Source organism: Anomaloglossus baeobatrachus, chromosome 12 (assembly GCF_048569485.1).
Source record: "Anomaloglossus baeobatrachus isolate aAnoBae1 chromosome 12, aAnoBae1.hap1, whole genome shotgun sequence".
Classification (NCBI taxonomy): domain Eukaryota; kingdom Metazoa; phylum Chordata; class Amphibia; order Anura; family Aromobatidae; genus Anomaloglossus; species Anomaloglossus baeobatrachus.
Window position 1 is genome coordinate 35,688,635 of NC_134364.1, and position 22,627 is coordinate 35,711,261.

Genomic DNA, 22,627 nt, shown 5'->3' on the forward strand with positions numbered 1-22,627 from the left:
TCCGGGCTCCGCTTCCTAGTTATTGGTAGTTGAGCTGTGCTCTCAAGGGCTCACGCTTGGGATTTCTGTGGGCTGCTTGGGTTGGAAAGCCCTATCCCCCTCGTTGCGCTAGTGCCCCTGATCTCTGAGCTTCTTGGGGACAGTCCATAAAGTCACTGTCAAGCTTCTCCCCAACCTAGGGTCCAGTACCCCGCCTTGCTTTCAGTCCTGGACTGGTTAGTAGACTCAGATGCCTCCCGTCCTCCAAGACCGGGTGCAGGCACCCAACCTCAATACCCTGCGACCGGGTCTCTGACCCGACTCCTCTGGTCCCAGACCACTGTCTGCGACCCAACCTCTTTCTCCCAGGGAGCCACACACTCCCCAGCTCCTCACTACTCGAGGGCTAACACTCAACTGTCTTACTACCCTCTCACCAGCCTGCCTGACCCCTAGGTGGGCAGCCCTATTCCAGCTCAGCAGCCCACTGGTGTGTCTGACAGGGTGTGGTGTGAGGTGTGGTTGGGATTTCAATGCTGATGGAGGCAGTACTATAGGTTGGGAACCCAGAACCACGGGGGGTTGAGTCCTCCACTGAGATAATGAGTGTGCAGTACCCTGTGATGACCTGACTAGTCCAGGGGCGTCACATATGTACCACATGAGTAGTACTTGTAGTGCCACATTTTATGGGTTTTTTTTCTCTTTCTTTGCTTCAGTATTCACAGGGCAGGCTCACAGGTGGCTGGACAGATGGGTGGGTCTGGCCACCTGCGTACCCCCGCCCATGGGAGGTCTCCATAGGCATGTAATGGAGTCTGGTGTTTGGCACATTGGCCTGTGAGAGTGTTCTGGGAGACAGTCTGGTGGAGACTGAAAAGACATCTGCCCTGCTGGAAATTGCTGGGGTACGTACACTGGCAGGAGCTAGTGTGGGGAAGGCTGCTGTCACGCTCCCCGGGTCCTTGGCTCCCCTTCCCGGGTCCTCTGTTCCGCTCCCCGGGTCCTCAGCCCCGCTCCCCGGCTCACCTGCCACGCTCCCCGCTCTCCAGCCTCCGGTGCCCGTCCTTCCCAGGCCCCCTGGTCTCCGATCCCGGCGCCCGACGGCTTCCCAGGCCCTAGCCGGCTCCCCTGCGTCCTCCTCTCAGCTTCCTTCCCTGGCTTCTGGCACCCGGGCCGCGCGCATGCGCATTAGGGCGCGCGCGCGGTCACTGACCCTTTCTTAAAGGGCCAGCGTCCATTAACAGGAAATGAGGCTAATCAGGTACAGGGTATAAAGGGGTTTATTGTCCAAGGGGGCGGGGCCTGATCTTCGTGTTTCCTAAGCTAGGAGTCAGGTCTCCTGGTGTCTCTGTGCATATACTCACCTCTCTCTCTTGTAGAGCCGTGCCTGCCTCGCCATCCAGTCCTGCCGTATCCTGAACCCCGAACGCTGTCCATCTGCCATCCTGACAGTCCGCACCATCCCGGATCCCTGCGGTGACTCGTCATCTCGCTCCAAAGGTTCCGGACCCCGCCTGACATCATCTCGGCTTCCGAACCTGAGCTGCGTCACCCGGACTACCACCCGTGACTCCGTGGTCCCAGGGACTTCTCCGCTATACTCGTGTGCACGGACTGTTCTGCTGTTTATAGTGTTCCAGCTACCGGACTCTTTACTACCATCTAGGAGTTCGGCCCAGTGGATCCACCTCCTGGGTCTGCCCGTCCACCTGGCCGTGACAGTAAGATCAGGCCATGGATCCCGCTGCAGCACTAGCAGCCGTACAGGAGGAACTCCAACGCCAGCGTGAAGTCCAGACCCGCATGCTGCAATTCATGTCTTCTGTAGACGCTCGCCTGAACACGCTACAAGCGGCAGTTACGACTCCAACATCCCGGGCTTCCACTAGTCAATCCATGGATCCAGCTCCTGTGGCGACTTCTTCAGATACCACCAGACTTCGGTTGGCTTCACCACCCCGGTACGCCGGAGACCCCAAGACCTGCAGGGGATTCTTAAACCAATGCTCCCTCCATTTCACGCAGCTGCCGCATTTGTTTGCCTCCGACCAAGCCAAGGTCGCCTTCATCATGTCCCATCTAGAGGGTGAGGCACTGGCGTGGATGAACCCCTTGTGGGAGAAGGGGGATCCTGTGACCACGAACATCCAGGACTTCCTGCAGGCATTCCGTGGTACCTTTGATGAGCCCGGACGCGCCTCCGCGTCTGCTTCGTCTCTTCTCCGGTTACGTCAGGGGACTCTGACGGTGGGTCAATACGCGATCCGGTTTCGCACCCTGGCCTCAGAACTCGGGTGGAACAACGAGGCCCTAACCGCCACCTTCTGGGAAGGACTCTCAGGGCGAATTAAAGACGAGCTGGCGGGTCGTGACGTACCGACCACCCTGGATGCCCTGATTGCCCTAGCGACTCGAGTGGACATTCGCTTTCAGGAGCGATCCAAGGAAGTGTCCCGTGAGAGACGTCCGGTATGGCATTCCTCTCCTCCGCAGAAACCCTCCGTACTTCAGTCATCGACAGCTGGGGCTCCCGTCCACGAGCCCATGCAGATCGACCGAGTGCGTCAGTCTGAACAACGCCGAGCAGAGCGGCTCGCCAAGGGTCTCTGCTTTTACTGCGGTGAGGGCACACACCTGCTACGCTCCTGTCCAGAGAGGCCGGGAAACTCCAAAGCCTAGGGTTGGTAGGAGAGGCCACCCTAGGTGCTGGGACTCTCTCTGACCCGGTTACATGGACAGTGCAAGTGACAACGGGAGAGACGCGGTTCACGGCTGATGCCTTCCTCGATTCCGGGGCAGCAGGCAATTTCATCCAGCAGGCCACGGTGGACAAGTACCGGGTGCCTGTTATTCCACTCGACAAGCCCCTAGCGATTGCCTCGGTGGATGGGAGACCCCTCTCTGACACCATCTCCTGGATCACCAGGCCGGTCGAACTGCGTATCGGTGCCCTTCACACCGAGAACATCGCTTTCTACGTCCTCCCACACATGTCCCACCAGATCCTGCTGGGACTTCCATGGTTGCGGACACACGAACCATCAGTTACCTGGGGCACTGGCGAAATCACCCGATGGGGCTCTTCGTGTCATGAGAGGTGCCTAAAGTCCATACAACCCATCCGACGACCTCCGGTTCCAGAGAACCTACCGGGGCTGCCCTCGGCCTATTGGTCCTTTGCAGATGTCTTTGATAAAAAGGAATCCGAGGTACTGCCGCCACATCGTCCATACGATTGTGCCATCGACCTGCTCCCAGGAACAACACCACCACGAGGACGGATATATCCTTTATCTCCAGCCGAAACAAGGGCCATGTCTGCTTACATCTCAGAGAGCCTGGCAAGGGGGTTCATTCGGAGATCCTCCTCTCCTGCTGGAGCAGGTTTCTTCTTTGTCAAGAAGAAAGAGGGCGACTTACGCCCATGCATAGACTACCGGGGTTTGAATCAAATCACCGTAAAAAACAAGTACCCTCTGCCGCTCATTCCCGAATTGTTTGACCGGCTTAGAGGAGCTCGTGTGTTCACCAAGCTGGATCTTCGGGGTGCTTACAATCTGGTACGCATCCGCTCTGGTGACGAATGGAAAACCGCGTTCAATACGCGCGATGGACATTATGAATACTGCGTGATGCCCTTCGGCCTGTGTAACGCTCCTGCCGTCTTTCAAGAACTGGTGAACGACGTGTTCCGGGACCTTCTCTACTTCTGTGTGGTAGTGTATCTAGATGACATCCTTGTCTTCTCTCCGGACCTCCAAACCCACAGAGAAAACGTACAGCTGGTTCTACAAAGACTGAGAGAGAATCGTCTGTACGCTAAGTATGAGAAGTGTGTCTTTGAGCAGTCTTCTCTCCCCTTTCTGGGGTACATCATCTCTGATACTGGACTGCAGATGGATCCCAAGAAGGTCTCCGCCATTCTCAACTGGCCTCCCCCTTCTGGACTGAAGGCAATCCAACGCTTCCTGGGATTCGCCAACTACTACCGCCAGTTTATCCCTCACTTCTCTGCCTTGACTGCTCCTCTCTCCGCTTTGACTAAGAAGGAGGCTAATCCAAAGGATTGGTCACCTGCGGCTGACGCCGCGTTTGGCTCTTTGAAGCGGGCTTTTGCTTCCTCTCCTGTACTCCACCGTCCGGAGTTAAACCGCCAGTTCACCTTGGAGGTGGATGCCTCCTCCTCAGGAGCCGGAGCAGTGCTCATGCAAAAGTCCTCCTCCGGGAAGATGGTGACTTGCGGATTCTTCTCCAAGGGCTTCTCAGCGCCTGAACGCAACTACACCATCGGTGACCGAGAGCTCTTGGCAGTCAAACTGGCTTTGGAGGAATGGCGCTACCTCCTGGAAGGGGCAGTGTACCCCGTGATTATTTACACGGACCACAAGAACTTGGAATACCTACGGTCCGCTCAGCGTCTGAACCCACGGCAAGCCAGGTGGTCCCTATTCTTTGCCAGGTTTGATTTCCAGCTTCACTTCCGACCCGCGGACAAGAATGTACGCGCTGATGCTTTGTCCAGGTCTTTCATGCCCATGGAGCAGGAGGAAGAGACTACCCAACCCATCATTTGTCCTAGTAAAATCATTCCGGTGGCCCCTGTCACCCTGGCCCAGATACCGCCCGGGAAGACCTATGTCTCCGAGGTAGACAGGGAAAAAGTGTTACACTGGGGTCATGCCTCGAAAACAGCCGGTCATGCTGGTCAGAAAAAGACATGGGGTGCGATTGTACGTCATTATTGGTGGCCATCCCTTCGCACGGACGTCGCTGCTTTTGTATACGCCTGTTCCTCTTGTGCCAGGAACAAGACGCCCAAACACCTCCCATATGGCCGTCTTCTGCCTCTGCCGATACCCTCAGTTCCGTGGCAACACATAGCAATGGACTTTGTTACGGACTTGCCATTGTCCTCCGGACACACAGTCATATGGGTCGTGGTGGATCGGTTCTCTAAAATGGCCCATTTCGTCCCTATGGCTGGACTGCCCTCTGCTCAGGAACTCGCGGACGCTTATATACAACACATCTTCCGCTTGCATGGCTTTCCATTACACATCGTATCCGACAGAGGAACTCAGTTCACCTCCCGCTTCTGGAGAGCTCTCTGCAAACATCTGGGAGTGACTCTGGACTTTTCATCTGCATACCATCCTCAGTCTAATGGCCAGGTAGAGAGGGTCAATCAAATCTTGACCTCTTTCTTACGTCACTATGTTAACGCCCATCACGACGACTGGTCCGCTCTCCTTCCTTGGGCTGAATTCTCCCACAACCACCACATCAGTGAGTCGTCCTCCAGCTCTCCCTTCCATGTCGTTTACAGACTTCAGCCTTCCATTCCATTGCCTGTATCTCCTTCTTCGGATGTCCCTGCTGCAGATACAGTAGCCCGTGACTTTGCGACCATTTGGGACTCTGTCAAAGCGTCCCTTGGGCGTGCTTCCCTGCGGATGAAAAGACACGCAGACAAGAAACGTCTGGACCCTCCGTGTTTCTCTCCTGGAGATCTCGTCTGGCTTGCTTCCCAGTACGTCCGCCTGAAGATACCGTCATACAAGCTGGGTCCTCGCTACATTGGGCCGTTTAAAGTCCTCAACAAGATCAATGAGGTCTCCTACAAGCTACAGCTCCCGGCCACGATGAGGATACCCAACTCATTCCACGTCTCCCTGCTCAAGCCGGTTGTCCTTGGTCCCTTCTCCGCTGCTGCCAGTCCGGCTCCTCCACCTATTGCCGATGACGACATCTATGCGGTAAGGGATATCGTGGCCATGAAGACCGTACGAGGTCGACAGTTCTTCCTGGTGGACTGGGAGGGGTATGGTCCTGAGGATAGGTCCTGGGAGCCCAGGGAGAACGTGGGCACTCCTCTGATCCGTGCCTTCATGTCCCGGTTGCGGGGAGGGGGGCGTGGGGGGGGGTACTGTCACGCTCCCCGGGTCCTTGGCTCCCCTTCCCGGGTCCTCTGTTCCGCTCCCCGGGTCCTCAGCCCCGCTCCCCGGCTCACCTGCCACGCTCCCCGCTCTCCAGCCTCCGGTGCCCGTCCTTCCCAGGCCCCCTGGTCTCCGATCCCGGCGCCCGACGGCTTCCCAGGCCCTAGCCGGCTCCCCTGCGTCCTCCTCTCAGCTTCCTTCCCTGGCTTCTGGCACCCGGGCCGCGCGCATGCGCATTAGGGCGCGCGCGCGGTCACTGACCCTTTCTTAAAGGGCCAGCGTCCATTAACAGGAAATGAGGCTAATCAGGTACAGGGTATAAAGGGGTTTATTGTCCAAGGGGGCGGGGCCTGATCTTCGTGTTTCCTAAGCTAGGAGTCAGGTCTCCTGGTGTCTCTGTGCATATACTCACCTCTCTCTCTTGTAGAGCCGTGCCTGCCTCGCCATCCAGTCCTGCCGTATCCTGAACCCCGAACGCTGTCCATCTGCCATCCTGACAGTCCGCACCATCCCGGATCCCTGCGGTGACTCGTCATCTCGCTCCAAAGGTTCCGGACCCCGCCTGACATCATCTCGGCTTCCGAACCTGAGCTGCGTCACCCGGACTACCACCCGTGACTCCGTGGTCCCAGGGACTTCTCCGCTATACTCGTGTGCACGGACTGTTCTGCTGTTTATAGTGTTCCAGCTACCGGACTCTTTACTACCATCTAGGAGTTCGGCCCAGTGGATCCACCTCCTGGGTCTGCCCGTCCACCTGGCCGTGACAGCTGCAATACCTCCCATATGGACTTTTAAATGGACTGAAGTCCACGGTATGTGGCAGAGTATGTCTTTCCTCTCTTTAAGCCAGGAGAGGCTTTTTTAGGTTTGCTGTTTATGAAAAGTGTTTTAATAAATGGCTGGAATTTTGAAAGGGACTGTGTTTTCCTGTGTCCCTATCTGTGCCTACCTGAGCGAATCCCCACACCACCTAAAACTGATATAAGAAATAATGTGTTCCTACATATATATACCGTATATATCCAAACCCTATCATGTGTAACACCAAAATGCACCACAGTATATGTACATCTTACTACCAACTACCCCCCTCTGCTGAAGAAGCCGCCAACGCGATACGCGCGTGGAGGACGGGTTTGGACGTCTCCACAGAGCCCAGTAACAGTAAACCTGGCAGTCTATTCTCATGGGTAAGCCACATACCGTATGTAGGATATTCAACCTTGTGTTGTTTAATGTATATTCCCAAATGAGTCTTTGTTGATACAGCATTATCTTGTGCCTCCCTTTTCTCCAGCTTTTCTGGATATAATTATATGGGATGATGCACATTGAACTATTTTATCATACACGAAAGATGCCTTGATCCATCTTGGATCTACACTCTTAAAATAACCATCTTTATATTCTGCCAATGGACGCATGGTTAAGGGCGCTTTACACGCTGCAACATCGCTAGCGATCGCACCCTCCCCCGTGGTTTGTACGTCACGGGCAAATGGCTGCCCGTGGCAAACAATATCGGTAGTGCGCATCACACGCACTTACCTGCCTAACGACGTTGCTGTGGCCGGCGAACAACCTCTTTTCTAAGGGGGAGGTTCGTGCGGAGTCACAGCGACGTCACACAGCAGGCAACCAATAGAAGCGGAGGGGCGGAGAGCAGCCGCATTCACGTCACTCCCACCTCGTTGCTGGAGGACACAGGTACGCTGTTGTTCGTCGTTCCTGGGGTGTCACACGTAGCGATGTGTGCTGCCTCAGGAACGACGAACAACCTGCATCCAAAATGAGCAATGATATTTAGGAAATGAACGACGTGTCAACGATCAACGATTTGGTGAGTATTTCTGATTGTTAGTGGTCGCTTATAGGATAGGTGTCACATGCAACAACGTCGCTAACGAGGCCGGATGTGCGTCACGAATTCAGTGACCCCAACGACATCTCGTTAGCAATGTTGTTGCATGTAACGGGGCCTTTTCTCTCCCCCCTAATAACCATTCCTTAACATAATGTCATTTTAAGATATTTGTGTATGTACTTTTTGTATCTAATAAATGATATAAATATTTGAATATAGTACTCCTTGTGTGTGTTTTTTACACATATTTAAAGTAATTGTATCCATGGAGTTTATTCAAAATTATCAATCTGCCATATAGAAAGGGAATGACTAATATAATTAACATGATTTATACAGATATCTTTCCCTCTTTAAAATCTGTGGGTTTTTGCATCTTACTACAGAGCAGCAGCACAAATCTGACCAGCATGAACAGTGCTGACCAACAGATAATGCTGGTCACAGTACTAAATGGCAGAAATATAGGTGGTTGTAATAAGTATATGCATTACCTTTTGTATATAAAATACAGGAATAGTGTGCCTGGCGTTGCTTCACCCCAACTCGCGTTTCATCAGCCTTCTTCAAGGAGAGGTGCTGTTGCTAATTCTAGCATTGCCCCCTTATGACTCTTTGTTTGAGGATGGTGCTAGAAGCAGTAAGTGACACCAGTGATGCCCCCTGTTGATGCCCCATTTGAGGGCGGTGCTAGAAGCAGTAAGTGATATAAGGGCTGCCTATTGATAATGCTTTGTTTAAGGGCGATGCTAATACCAGTACGTGACACCAGCATGGCCCTCTTATGGTGCTTAGTTTGAGGGCAGTGCTAGAAGCAGTAAGTGACACTAGCATCTCCCCATAATGATGCTTCATTTGAGAACAGTGCTAGAGGCTGTGGGGCGACGCTGGTGTGACTCATTGCATCTAGTTCCACCCCAGCCAACGTCTTTCACACAAGCCATGGAAGCTGCCGCAATGATGAATAGCATGCCAGGGCTCCACTAACCCTAGCCACAGTGTCCATCACCCTTCATCCAGGATCAACGACTTCCTCCGGGGGCGTGAATGCAAGAGACTAGTAAGTATCTGCACTGCTGCCCAATGGCGAAGTCCTGGGTGCTGTGGAGAGTGACTGCAGCTCCAGCCTCCTGTGATGTCACATTTGAGTCTCATCTCAAACAAAACATCACAGGAAGTGCAGAAAAAAACCCCTTTAGGGATTAGATACATAGGGGAGAAGTGTAGGAAATTGCATAATAAAGATAATTACAAAAGTGATTAGGGGGTAAAGATAGTTAGAAAACACATTTTATGTGTTGGACCACCCCTTTAAAGCAAGGTGCAATAAAAAAACCGCTGGAGTGGTGCTTTAAGAAATGATGATATGGCTATTCTGTATATGTTTATTACCTTATGTAGCGGTATTTCCATCTTTGACATTTATAGAATATCTTGTAAAACTGTAAAGGGGAAAAAAGCGCAATAGGGTCTTACCCGGTATGAGGGTGGACAAACAATACAAAGAAGCACTCACCTGGTGAGGCTGTGCCAGTCACAACCCCTTATGATAGCCTGTGAGTGCCTGGTGGTTTAGCTGCAGCCCCGGGAGAGGAATTTTGTATCACACAGGTAGAAGAAAAGACCGGGATTTCTTTTCCTGAGGAAGAAGACGGATGTCTCTGAAACGCGTAGGAACTATCCAATAAAAAGGAAATCTTTTAATTTACACGCATCAGTGGTTTTCAGCGCGGCATAAACCCGGTCTTTTCTTCTACCTGTGTGATACAAAATTTATAGAATATGTCACATATATCTCCAGAATGGGTCAACCCTGGGTCCTGCCCTGCCTAGTAAGGTGGCCTTTGGCCTCCACATGAATGTAGAAGTAGTTGTGCCTGTCTCTGTTTTCCACCATGTTTGTGTTTGCTGTTTGTGTCATCTATGACCACAACAGATGATTGCTGGCATTAGTACTGGCTCTAAAGGCCGCTTTACACACAACGATCTCGTTAGCGATGTCACACGCCCAGATCGTTGCTACAATTTGCCGAGGTCGCTCATAGGTCGTTTTGTAGTGGTCACACATCTCACAAACGACACTATATCGTTCAGCGATATATTGTTTGACCAAGGCGGTCGTGTGGACACCGTCACACAGCAATCCTCCCAATGATTCCGGCAACGGCAGAGGTGTATAATTGTCCATAGCATACACCCCGGCGTGACACCAATCAGAGCGGAGGAGGCGTGGAGCATTGCTCGTAATGACACACCCGCGTTGCTGATGACGGACGCACTAACGATGTTGTTCGTCGTTGGCAGGGTGTCTAACGTAGGAATATGTCTGCTGCGTTTGAAATGACGAACAATATTTTGAAAATGAATGATGTGCCAACGATCAACGATTTTCGCGATTTTTACGATCATTCGGAGTCGCTCGTAGGTGTCACACGTAACGATGTCGCTAGCGACGACGGAAGTGCGTCACGAAAACCGTGAACCCGACGACATATCGTCAGATAAATCGTAGCGTGTAACGGGGCCTTAACTATACTAAAGTAGGCTTCTCCTTTGATAATAACTAATAGCCCCACTAACAGGAGCCCTCTAAACTGTGGCTCTCCAACTATTGCAACACTTCAACTACCGGAACGTCTTAATAGTTTGCAGGTAACACGGAATTGCTAGAAGTTGGCGTTTTGTGTCGGTTTGAAAACCACAAGTTGGAGAACGCCGTCACGGAACTTCCTATCTTTGGACACAGGTCAATGACTTGTGAAAACATAAAGATGGAAGTGTTGAGTATGTTGATTATGTTACATTATTTTGCCAGGGTGAACGTTAAATGGATGTCACTAGAAAAACCTTTGTATCGGGCCATTGTTACAAATGTTTACCTTAAGGCAATTATGTGTAACAGGTTTAGAATGTAATGCAGTTTCCGCAAATGTTATGGGCTAGTATATATTTTATAGGCTTAATGCTTGGCTCACTGAACTTTTACAACGTACATTTTTCACATGGTAAAACCCTATGTTGATAAAGGCTGGGCCATAGTGCCAAGAGTATTGGAGTGTGGAAATACTGCCTCCGAGAATGTAAATATGGGACACTTGGGTTAATTTATATACTAGCAACTTTACAAGAAAAGGCTCTTGAGTCACACCTATTAGCAGACTATTTATGTTTATATTGGAAAGTCAGAGTTCATGTCACATGGATGACATGTTTCAAACTAATTAGTTCTTGATCATAGCCATAAATTGCACAGCTCACCAAGCAGTATATATATATACATATGTGAAAAGACGGAGGAAAAGGGTGCGGGAAGGAAAAGGGAGGAGTAACCAATTTATTAACAAATAAAATAAATATATGCAAAGAAATCAAAAAACAAAATGATGAACATTAAAATATAATCTCAGTATAAGTACATTAAGTCAGCTTTGTATTTAAAATCCAATGGTATGTTTGTTTTCGTATCGAAAATCCACCGAGCTTCAAGCATTAACAGTTTTAGTGTCCAATTCCCACCGCGAATAGGTCTAATGACTTTTTTTTATTCCTGTGAATCTGAATTGAGCTAAATCACCTGAATGGGTTTCCTAAAAATGTTGTGACACTAGCGATGGACGGATCCAGATTGTAAAAGTCCGGATCCTCGCGGGCTACCTAGTACCCGTGCACGGTCCAGGGCCCGGAGTTCTCAGGCCTGCGACACACATCCGTGCCGCCGGCACGTATTTGTCCTTTTTTACACGTACCGGCGGCACGGAGACACGTTAAGCAATGCTACCCTATTGTAGCAGGCACACACACGTAAAACCACACGGAACGTGTGTCCGTGTGCGTTTGTACGTGTGTGCGTTTTTCAAAGCGCTAATGTGGCGCCCTGGACAAGCCAGGACTTCACAGGTACTACAACAACACACCGGTTAGGAACACAGAAGTCAAACACAAATCCTTCCTCCAGGGACTGATGTCTACACCAGGTGGGGCAGAGCCAGGCGGTTGGCTCCACCCACCGAGGAGTTCACAGTCCTGGAGGCGGGAAAAAGAAGAGAGAAGAGTTTAGGAGTTGTAGAGTAAGGAAGTAGTAGTGGAGGAACTGACTGGCCGTGTCCGGGTACGTGGCCCGGGCACCTGACAGCAAGGTTGGCAGATGGTGGTGACCGTCTGCAGGAGAGGCCGATTGACGCACAACCGTGAGGACCGGGGACGGGCGGTGGCCCGCCGGTACCGAACCGGGGAGCGAAGAGAAGCCAGCACCATCCGGCAGGGCCTACAGACCCCGACCAGGCTTGGAGTCGCCGTAAAACCGGTCAAATCCTTCAGCGACGGGAACCTCCGGGGTTTCCCAGCAGTAAAGACCCGACTGAAGGCAACCGTCCAAACCGTGAGGGAGATAAAGCTACCGCCAGAGCTAGAGCTCCCAGGGCCAGAGCCTGCGGGCAAAGGAAGGGCTCCCTTAGCCAACATACCGCTGGGGAGTGGGCTATCAGTGGGAAGCCAGTGGGGCCGAGAACAGAACACCGGTGCAGGGAGAGACAGTTACCGCCAACCTACCGGGAGTGACCGCCGCAGCCGTCTGTGGGACTCGTCCATCCAGCCGTTTGTTTTACCAGAGACTCTGTGTGCATTACTGGCTGAGTAAGTACCACCATGCCGTCTGGCACCACGCTGTCCCGCGACCCTGGACCCGGCCAGGCCCCGCAACCCACGTTCCGACCTCCACCACCGGGCCCCGGGACCACCAAAACCCCCCTACCCACGGAGGGGAGAAAACATCTCAGCTGCTCCCTGTCAACGCTTCCGGGATCCCCGTACAGAGCAGCGGTGGTGTCCCAACCTCACCACAAACCGTGGTTGGCGTCACGGACAATACCCCTAAACCAAACCACCCCTTTCACTCACGGGCGAGGAGCGCCTTTCGAGTCCCCGGGATCTGGCCCACTGCTCGAGCCACCGACCGAGCGAGCAGCAGCAGCAGCCGGACCCGAGCAGTGGGTGAGCGCAGCGTCCCCTCCCCGCCCGCGACACTGACATGTCAGTGTTTTCTCCCGCAGCACGGGTGTCACACGGCCCGCACCCGTACCACACGGGTGTAGTGTGGATGCGGTCCCGTGTGACACACGCCGGAGAAAACACACGTGTCAGTGAAAAAAAAACAAAACATTAACTCACCTTCTCCAGCCCTCCTGTCTCTGCCGCTGCTGCCTCTTGCTGCCGACCGCCGCTCATTATTCTCATTTAATATTCACTTCACTGCCTGGCAGCAGCAGCAGCGGGGAGACAGGAGGGCTGGAGACCGAAGATCAGCACCACGGACAGCAGCGCGGACAGCAGGAAGGACCACGTGAGTATGTAAATTACCGGTTCTACGTGTGCTATCGCGGATAGCACACGTAGAACACACGTGGCCCGCACGTACCAGATACACGTACTTACCTGCACGCAACATGCAGGGGAAATACGTGTCTTTCGGCACGTGCGTGAATTTCACGTGAGTGTGGCAGAGGCCTCAGAGAAATCCAGGTAACAATCCATATCCGGCCACCTGGGTAATTAAAGAAAAGAAAAAAAGAAAGAAAATAGGGATAGAGAAAGTGTGTTTTACTTAGCAGTCTCCTGCTTTTGCTGGACAACCATGTACTACCAGATGGATTGAGAGGAGTATACAAACTGAGTGCGATCATGTTGTCAATTGGGTTTTCATTGGCTGTAAACCAAAATCATCCAGATTAACAGAAATAAACCCTTAAGATAGATCACTCTGTGTGTAATGACTCTATATAATATATAAGAATAGATCACTCTGTGTGTAATTGTAACGCCCCTGGACTATCAGTTCGTCACAGGGTATTGCACAATCTGCCCTGCCGTGAAATATCCACCTCCTTCTTGGTTATGGGTCCCCAACTACATGGTGTTGCCTACATCAGCTAATTAAATCCTAGGTACACTCTGCCCCACACCCAACAGACACAACAGTGGACGGCCTGAGTGGAATAGGGTCGCCCACTTGGGGGGTTGGATAGGGGAGGCAGGAGTAGGGAGAAGTGTGTTGGAAGTGAAGGAGAGAGGAGGTCAGGAGTAGGGCTCCTAGGAAGCTATCTAGGTGGCAGACGGTGGTCTGGGCCTAGAGGAGCTGGACCCACGGTCTCAGGGGATTGTGGCAAGGGGCACGGAACTGTAGAGGAGGAATTCAGCCGGCAGCCTTGCACCATCACCGGGCTGGGACCAGAGCACGACTGGGTACGTGGACCCTAGGTCAGGGAGTAGCTTCAGGCAACCTGACAATTTACCCGACGAGAACGGAGCCTACAAGATTCGCTCTCCACCCGCTCCAAAATCAGGGTACTAGCGCAACGAGGGGGATAGGACTTTCCACTCAAACAGTCCACAAAATCCCAAGCGTGAACCCTGAGAGCAAGTGTTGAGGATAAAGAATTGAGTATCCAAAAATACTTAATTCAGCCATTTCATAGACTCAGTTATATAGTTCAGTAGATGTGAACTAACACACACATTTGTGAATGCTTTTGTTTCTTACTAACATGTATATATGTATATTGCATATTCAGTGTATTTTCCTTAGACACAGTATATACCAGCACATGTAATTGTAAAGATGGCCGCCATTTCCTGTTTTGCACCCAAGACAGATGGACAAAGGAAATTCCTGGAGTCTGGACTGACCAATCCAAGGTGGATGTGTAGATCTCTCTACGTCATGAAGCCCTGCCCTGCGATACTTGATTGGACTAAAACTTTTGTTTACACCCCCTTACTGCTCGGTCTAGAGTTTCTTTCAAACAATAAAAAACACACTTGGTCAAGAGCCAGTCATGGAGATAGATGTAACTGACTTGCTGTCCAGTTATTTAGTCTCTAAGTGCACTCATGACATTTTAATTAGAAACAGCAGCCGGATATCGAGAGATCCTTTGAGTCTCATCATCATCGTCATTCTGACCTTGACACAAGCTCCCACAGTTAGCCACACTGAGAAGCGGGACCCGGCAAGTTCCATACTACCGGGACCAACAGAGAAGTAAACTTAGTGCCAGGAGGCAGGTCACGGATCACCTGGCAGCACCATTGGGGACGGGACCCGAACTAGCTCCCCTCAGCGGCTGCGGTATCCAGAACTTTGGTTTATCCAGTTGTCGATGTCAGCTTAATGGACTGAGTGAGTACGCAAATGACCCCCTTCACACCCGACGGCACTCCCCATCCACCATTACCGTGTCCCGGGGCATTCCGCCTACCCGTGGAGGGTTCTAACTGACTGCCCCATTCCATCACCCCCGGGTACTCCCAACTACAGCGGGTGGTACTCCAAATTACCACATACCACGGGTGGTGTCACGAACTCTAACACAATCCCCTGTAAATACCCCCTTCATTTGAGTGGCCGCACGACCCCCATGTCCGGAGACCCCTCGAGCCACCGCAGATCCAGAGCCGAGCAGCCCGGCTGCTGACACGTGGAGCGGCACATAATGACTCTCTATAATATATAGGAAGAGATCCCTCTGTCTGTAATGACTCAATATAATATATAGGAAGAGATCACTCTGTGTGTAATAACTCTATATAATATATAGGAATAGATCCCTCTGTGTGTAATGACTCTATATAATATATAGGAAGAGATCCCTCTGTGTGTAATGACTCTATATAATATATAGGAATAGATCCCTCTGTGTATAATGTCTCTATATAATATATAGGAATAGATCACTCTGTGTGTAATGACTCTATATAATATATAGGAAGAGATCCCTCTGTGTGTAATGACTCTATATAATATATAGGAATAGATCCCTCTGTCAGTAATGACTCTATATAATATATAAGTTTCCATTTTTGTATTCAATTACTGAAAAAAATTAACTTTTTCATGATGTTCTAATTTATTCAGATGCACTTGAACATCAATAATTGTAAAAATCATGGGTTGCTGGAAATTGCAGGCCCTGGACTAAATATATACACCCAGCTCAAAATTGTATAATAATACTCAATTTATAGTACATAACTTAATTTCATACTTTTATAGGAATCCCTGATTTAATAATATAAATCCAATAAACATATACTGACTTATTGGGAAACAGTATGAGTAAATGGTGGCATCTGTGGCCATCTAGTGGTGAACAAATGTATCACTCCCTATCAAGGATGCCACTATTTCCCAGTAATGATACATGAACAATATTGTAAAGTATTATAAGAATATCAATTACTTAGAGTAAGTATAAGGTATCTGCCAGGTCGCCGCCGTCTCAACGCGCGTTGCGACTCACTTCGTCAGGAAGCGCACATTTAGGAGGAAGGGGCTGGTATTTTAAAGTGCGGATGGCCAATCAGTGGCCAGAAAGTATGATGTCACCGAGCAGTTGCGGCGCATGCGTCACTCCTGTGCTTTCTGCCTCAACAGTCTTCCGCTCACGGCTCCCAGAACGCAAGCGCCCCACCATTACCAAGCAACAGCACTGGCGCACAACTCCCAGGCTTGCCGCTCACTGAAGACTCAGGACACAGGTGCCAGGCATGTGCACATAGTAAACCAGATCCAAAAAGCAGAATGGGTGCAGAGTGGAGAAAGTGTACGTGTGCCAAATACGAACTGGATGAAAGATTACAATGGTGAGTGTAAGTTATAATAAATAATGTAAAAATGTATGTGTTAGTGACTATCAAAGAAAATAAAGGATGTAAAAAATATCAATGTATAGTATATAAAAAAATGCATTAGAAAATATATAAAATTACACCTCATGCCTTACACGAAAAATACATCTTGCATATAATCACAGTAGAAATGAATCAATCAATAAAATAACAAATACCCTACAATAGACTCAAGTGAACTCCCATAAAACAAAAAAAAAAATTATATATATATATATATATATACACACACACACCGTGTATATATATGAGTATATGAAAAACCGGCAAGAAACATCTCTGGCGATCCGGTTCTCTGTATTCACTTGTGTTAGTGTCTTTAAGACACTAACACAAATGAATCCCCGTACCTCCGTATGCGCCGCACTTCGGGGTTCAGTAGAGCCTGTCTACTCCTTGACATGGCGTGCAGCGAAGCGCTGACGCTGCAGAGGTCACGGCAGTGTGGTGAGGTTGCTCCTCCTGCTGCCGCCTGCCAGTGTCCTGCAGCGTTCCTGAAGAGTGCCACAGAGGAGGAAGGTAGACAGAGGAGAGACCGCCGCCGGTGCTTGGAGCAGGTAAGCTCTCCGTGAGCTGAAGATGCAGGGAGACAAGAATCTGCAGGGGAGAGGAGCTGTATGAGATGGGAACTATATGGGAAAAGGAGCCATACGGGATGAGATCTGCAGGGGAGAGGAGGCCGCGTAAGATGGGCACTATATGGGAAAAGAAGCCATGATGGGATCTGCAGGGGAAAGAGGCCATAATGAGATGAGATCTGCAGGGGGAAGGAGGACATAATGGGATGGGATCTGCAGGAGAAAGAAGCCATAATGGGATGGGATCTGCAGGGGGAAAGAGGCCATAATGGGATAGGATCTGCAGGGGGAAAGAGGCCATAATGGGATGGGATCTGCAGGGGGAAAGAGGCCATAATGGGATAGGATCTGCAGGGGGAAAGAGGCCATAATGGGATGGGATCTGCAGGGGAAAGAGGCCATAATAGGATGGGATCTGCAGGGGAAAGAGGCTATAATGGGATGGGATCTGCAGGGGAAAGAGGCCATAATGGGATGGGATCTGCAGGGGAAAGAGGCCATAATGGGATGGGATCTGCAAGGGAAGAGGTCATAATGGAATGGGATCTGCAAGGGAAAGAGACCACATGGGATGGGATCTGCTGGGGAAAGAGGCCATGATGTGATCTGCAGGCGAAAGAGGCCATAATGGGATGGGATCTGCAGGGGAAAGAGGCTATAATGGGATGGGATCTGCAAGGGAAAGAGGCTAAAATGGGATGGGATCTGCAGGGGAAAGAGGCCATAATGGGATGGGATCTGCAAGAGAAAGAGACCACATGGGATGGGATATGCTGGGGAAAGAGGCCATGATGTGATCTGTAGGCGAAAGAGGCCATAATGGGATGGGATCTGCAGGGGAAAGAGGCTATAATGGGATGGGATCTGCAGGGGAAAGAGGCCATAATGGGATGGGATCTGCAGGGGAAAGAGGCCATAATGGGATGGGATCTGCAGGGGAAGAGGTCATAATGGGATGGGATCTGCAGAGGAAAGAGGCCATAATGGGATGGGATCTGCAAGGGAAAGAGACCACATGGGATAGGATCTGCAGGGGAAAGAAGCCATAATGGGATGGGATCTGTAGGGGGAAAGGAGCCACATGAAATGAGATCTGTATGGGGAAGGTCGTCCGTTCCAATTTTAGCAGGGTTCCTTTAGTAATCATTTTTAAAAATTGTAGAAAAAACGTTTAATACAATAAGAGTGACAGTGACTGGAACAGCTGGTGCTGGACAGGAGAGTGAAGGTAGAGGAGGGTAAGAAGGGGAAAGAGAATTTACTTTAAATTACTTGTACTTTTTGATTGAGGAAAGTGCGTGAAAATGTGTGTGGCTAATAAAACTGGGTGTGGTTACAAAATGGGTGTGGTTTTCAAATGGGCGGGACAGAGAACCTGTTGTTAAAAATTTGAATCCCGCCCCTGTGTAAGACATATTACTCAGTGATACCGATAAAAAATAAATTAAAATAAATATTTAACAGTAACTACTAAAGTGTTGATTAAATATTTATTACTATATAAATTATATATATTGATAGATAATGTGGCAAATAAATATTATATGTTAGCTAATATTAGACAGGTGAAATATAGTAAGTGATAAATACATCCATATAAATAAATAATAAAAAACAATATTATTAAATCATTAATTAATTAATTAATTAATATGTATCTCCATTCTTCTTTTTGTAGGTTCCCCATCAAATTTTCCGCCAAGTCTGCACGGTCCGGCAGAACGTGGGTAATTATTTAAGATGCAATATTCAATCTATAATATAGAAATAAAATAATGTTAGTATATATGTCGCGGGCGGGGAGGAGGGTGTCAGCACACCGCGCTCACCCCTTCTGCTCGGGTCCGGCAGCTGCTCAGTGGTGGCTCGAGCTGTGGGCCGGATCCCGGGGTTTCTCGAGCGACACTCCTCGCCCGTGAGTGAAAAGGGGGTTTTTGTGGTTGGGTGTGGGGATTGTTATAGTTCGTGACGCCACCCACGGTTGTGGTGATTTCACCACCGCTGCTCAATATGGGGATCCCGGGGATGGTGATGCGGAGCAGCCAGTTGTTGTGTTGCCCCTCCGTGTGTAGGGGTTGGTGATCCCGGGGTCCGGTGATGGGGAAGTAGGTGCGGGGCCTGATGGGCGCAGGGACGCGGGGGCAGCGCTGTGCCTTGCGGCACTGTGGTACTCACTCAGCCTGAGACACGGACACAGTTTGTACGGTAAACCAAACGGCTGGTAGGACGGTCCCACAGACGGCTGCACCTGCACTCCCGGTAGGTGACGGTGATGTCCCTCTTCCTTGCACCTATGTTTGACTAGTGGTAGCGGTGGATTCCCTCCGGTTACCCGCTCCCCGACTGCAATCTGGGCCGGAGGAGCTCTACACTTTGCCCGCAGGCGCTGGCCCTGAGAAACTGGTGCCTTGGCGGTGGCGGTGTCTCTCCGTTTCAGGTTGGGCTGTTGCCTTCAATCGGGACTTGGTTGTTGGGGGATCTGCGTCCCCGTCACTGACGGATTCGGCAAATTTGGCGACTCCTAGCCTTGCCGGGGTCCGAGAGGCCCCTGCCCTGGTGCTGACTGTCCTTCGGAACACTGCTCCAGACCATCGGGCACACAGCCAACGGGGTCCTTCCAGGAACTTCCAAACGGTCCCCCTCCAGACAGTCACCGCCGTCGCTGACCGTGCTGATCTGGCCCTACACAAAGCTGGACCCTTCAGGCTTTCTTTCTTTACTGTCACTTCACTTGCTTTCCTCCTTTTCCACTTTTCTTCCTTCACTTTCACTTAGCTGTTCACTTTCTCACTTAGCTCCTCACTCCTGCTCCTCCCTGAGCTTTCTCACTTGTTCACTCTTGCCCTGCCTGGGCTAATCTGCCTGGTTTTCCCGCCTCCAGAGTTGTGAGCTCCTCGGTGGGCGGAGCCAACCGCCTGGCCCACCCCCTGGTGTGCATCATCAACTCCTGGAGGAAGGCAACAAGGATTTGTGGTTAGCATTGATGTGCCTACCTGGAGTGTGGGGTGTGGTGGTGTTGTGACCCGTGTCCCCTGGCTTGCCAAGGGCGACACATTCCCCCTTAGCAAAATGCAGACCGTCCGCGGGCTGCCGTCCTACACCGGTTTTATTTTTCTGTAAAAAGGGGTAACAAGGTTAAGAAAACATGAATAACATTTTTAATCAAAACTCTTCCCAAGACGGGAGGCACATTCACTTAAACGTTGCAACGGTTTACGGTCACGGTTTCCGCTCTCTCCCACCCAAGCAACCTGGCCCTGATGCTGCCCCTAAAGCCCAGGCAGTACCCCTTGACCCACAGTCCAGCACAAGTTACCCGAGCGGGATCTGTCCTTCCCCTCCAGAGGGTAGCCACCGGTTCCTTTGGTGGCTGGGCCCTAGCCTGCTCCGCTCAGGGCCCTCCCTCCAACCTGCCTCTCCGGAGACGGTACTGCGGAAACGGTAGCGGTAACCAACATATTTACAAGCCACTTAACGTTTGTGGTGCCCTGCAAGTTCACGGGCTTGTCCATGAATAGTTCCCATGCATTTTAAACGGTCCCCACGGGGACAACGGTGCCGGCTCCTGCCAGTTCAATCACAAAAGCAAATCAGGTAAATCTTCGGTAATTTTCATTTTCCTTATCATTCTCAACTTTTAAACAAACTTAACTCAGTGGTGGTCCCAACGGGGACGGTGCAACGGGCATCCGCTGCCCTACTCCGGTCCTCCAGGCTCCAGTGCTCCTTCCAAGGGAGGGGGCGCGGCGCTTGCTAGGGCCTCTGGGCTGCCCTTCAATCTAGCGTCCAGCGCAAACCACCCTCGCTCCCCAAAGAACCGAGTGTACTAGACAATATCACCCGGCATCAGATTACGGCCAGGATGCTCCTCGGGCAGGTGGGCATTCACATCCCGCCGGGCTACAAAAACTTCGGCCCCTAGGCCCGGCTCGTAGAGGAACCCGTAGCCCCGGCGAACATCAAACCGCCTCACCTGCCCCACGTACAACGGTCCTCGGGCATGGGAGGTGGCCCGCCGGAGGTGCTCCTTCTCCCGGATCGCTCTGGCCACCAGTTCGGCCTTTTTCCGCTCCCTCTCATCGATTTCCAGGCCCAGCGGTACCGGCTCCCTATCCCAGTACGGCGCTGCTGCCAGTGCCGGCGCACGGGTCGGGCCCCGCGGGACATCCAGAACGTTACCCACTGTCAGGAAGGTGGGCGGCGTATCCCGCGGTGTCATGGCCTTGGGCGCTGCCTTGCAGCAACAACCCGGCGCCACCTCAGCCGAGGTGTGGGGGAAGGGCATAGGGGCTTTCCGCTGCCGGGCCTTGGGCTCGGAACGGGTCATCGGCTCCGGCTCGGGGAGTTTTTCAAGGGATGCCTCCGGTTCTACTTTCGGCGTCTTCCACGGTAACACCTCCGGTGTGCCGCGGGCTCCGGTTACAGGTCGGCCCGCCTGGGCGGGGACGCTGGGTACTGCTACCGGTTGCGGTGGTAGCAGGCCTAGTGGCTGGGTCACGGCCTCCGGGACGGGTGGCGAGGGAGGCAACGGGGGGAGAGGGCTTGGACCGGGCCCCACAGCCGCGATGACCGGCCCTTCAAGGGCATCGGGACGTGGGTCACTCACCCTCCCTTTCTCCGCCTCCTCCTCGCGTCTCCGCACGGTGGCTACAACGTCCGCCATGTCGGCCTCCCACTCCTCCATGAGGAGCTGCATCCTGACCTGCAGCCTTTGATAGAGCTGCGCGGTTCGGATCTCCACCCACGCCGCGGTTCCAGGCGCGGGGGCTACGGTGTCGCGGGACGGCATCCACATGATGGCTTCTCTGTTTGCTTCCAGGAACGGTATGCTTGCAAGGTCCTGGCGTCCCTGCTTTTATATTCCCGACTACATGCCGCCAGCTGCCATCGCGTCCCCCCTTAGCTCTTTCCGGCCCCTCCTCTCTCGGGGCGGAGTTTTGGCCTTCGCGCCTCTACTGCTCGAGAAGACGCTCGAGCGGGAACTTTTCGCGCCAAAGATGGCGGCTTCTGAAATTTTTCTGCCGGATGCCTCCGGCGGTAACAAGGCGCACCTCTACCAGACGGCAGAGCGGTAAGATCCTGTTCGTGACGCCAAGTTGTCGCGGGCGGGGAGGAGGGTGTCAGCACACCGCGCTCACCCCTTCTGCTCGGGTCCAGCAGCTGCTCAGTGGTGGCTCGAGCTGTGGGCCGGATCCCGGGGTTTCTCGAGCGACACTCCTCGCCCGTGAGTGAAAAGGGGGTTTTTGTGGTTGGGTGTGGGGATTGTTATAGTTCGTGACGCCACCCACGGTTGTGGTGATTTCACCACCGCTGCTCAATATGGGGATCCCGGGGATGGTGATGCGGAGCAGCCAGTTGTTGTGTTGCCCCTCCGTGGGTAGGGGTTGGTGATCCCGGGGTCCGGTGATGGGGAAGTAGGTGCGGGGCCTGATGGGCGCAGGGACGCGGGGGCAGCGCTGTGCCTTGCGGCACTGTGGTACTCACTCAGCCTGAGACACGGACACAGTTTGTACGGAAAACCAAACGGCTGGTAGGACGGTCCCACAGACGGCTGCACCTGCACTCCCGGTAGGTGACGGTGA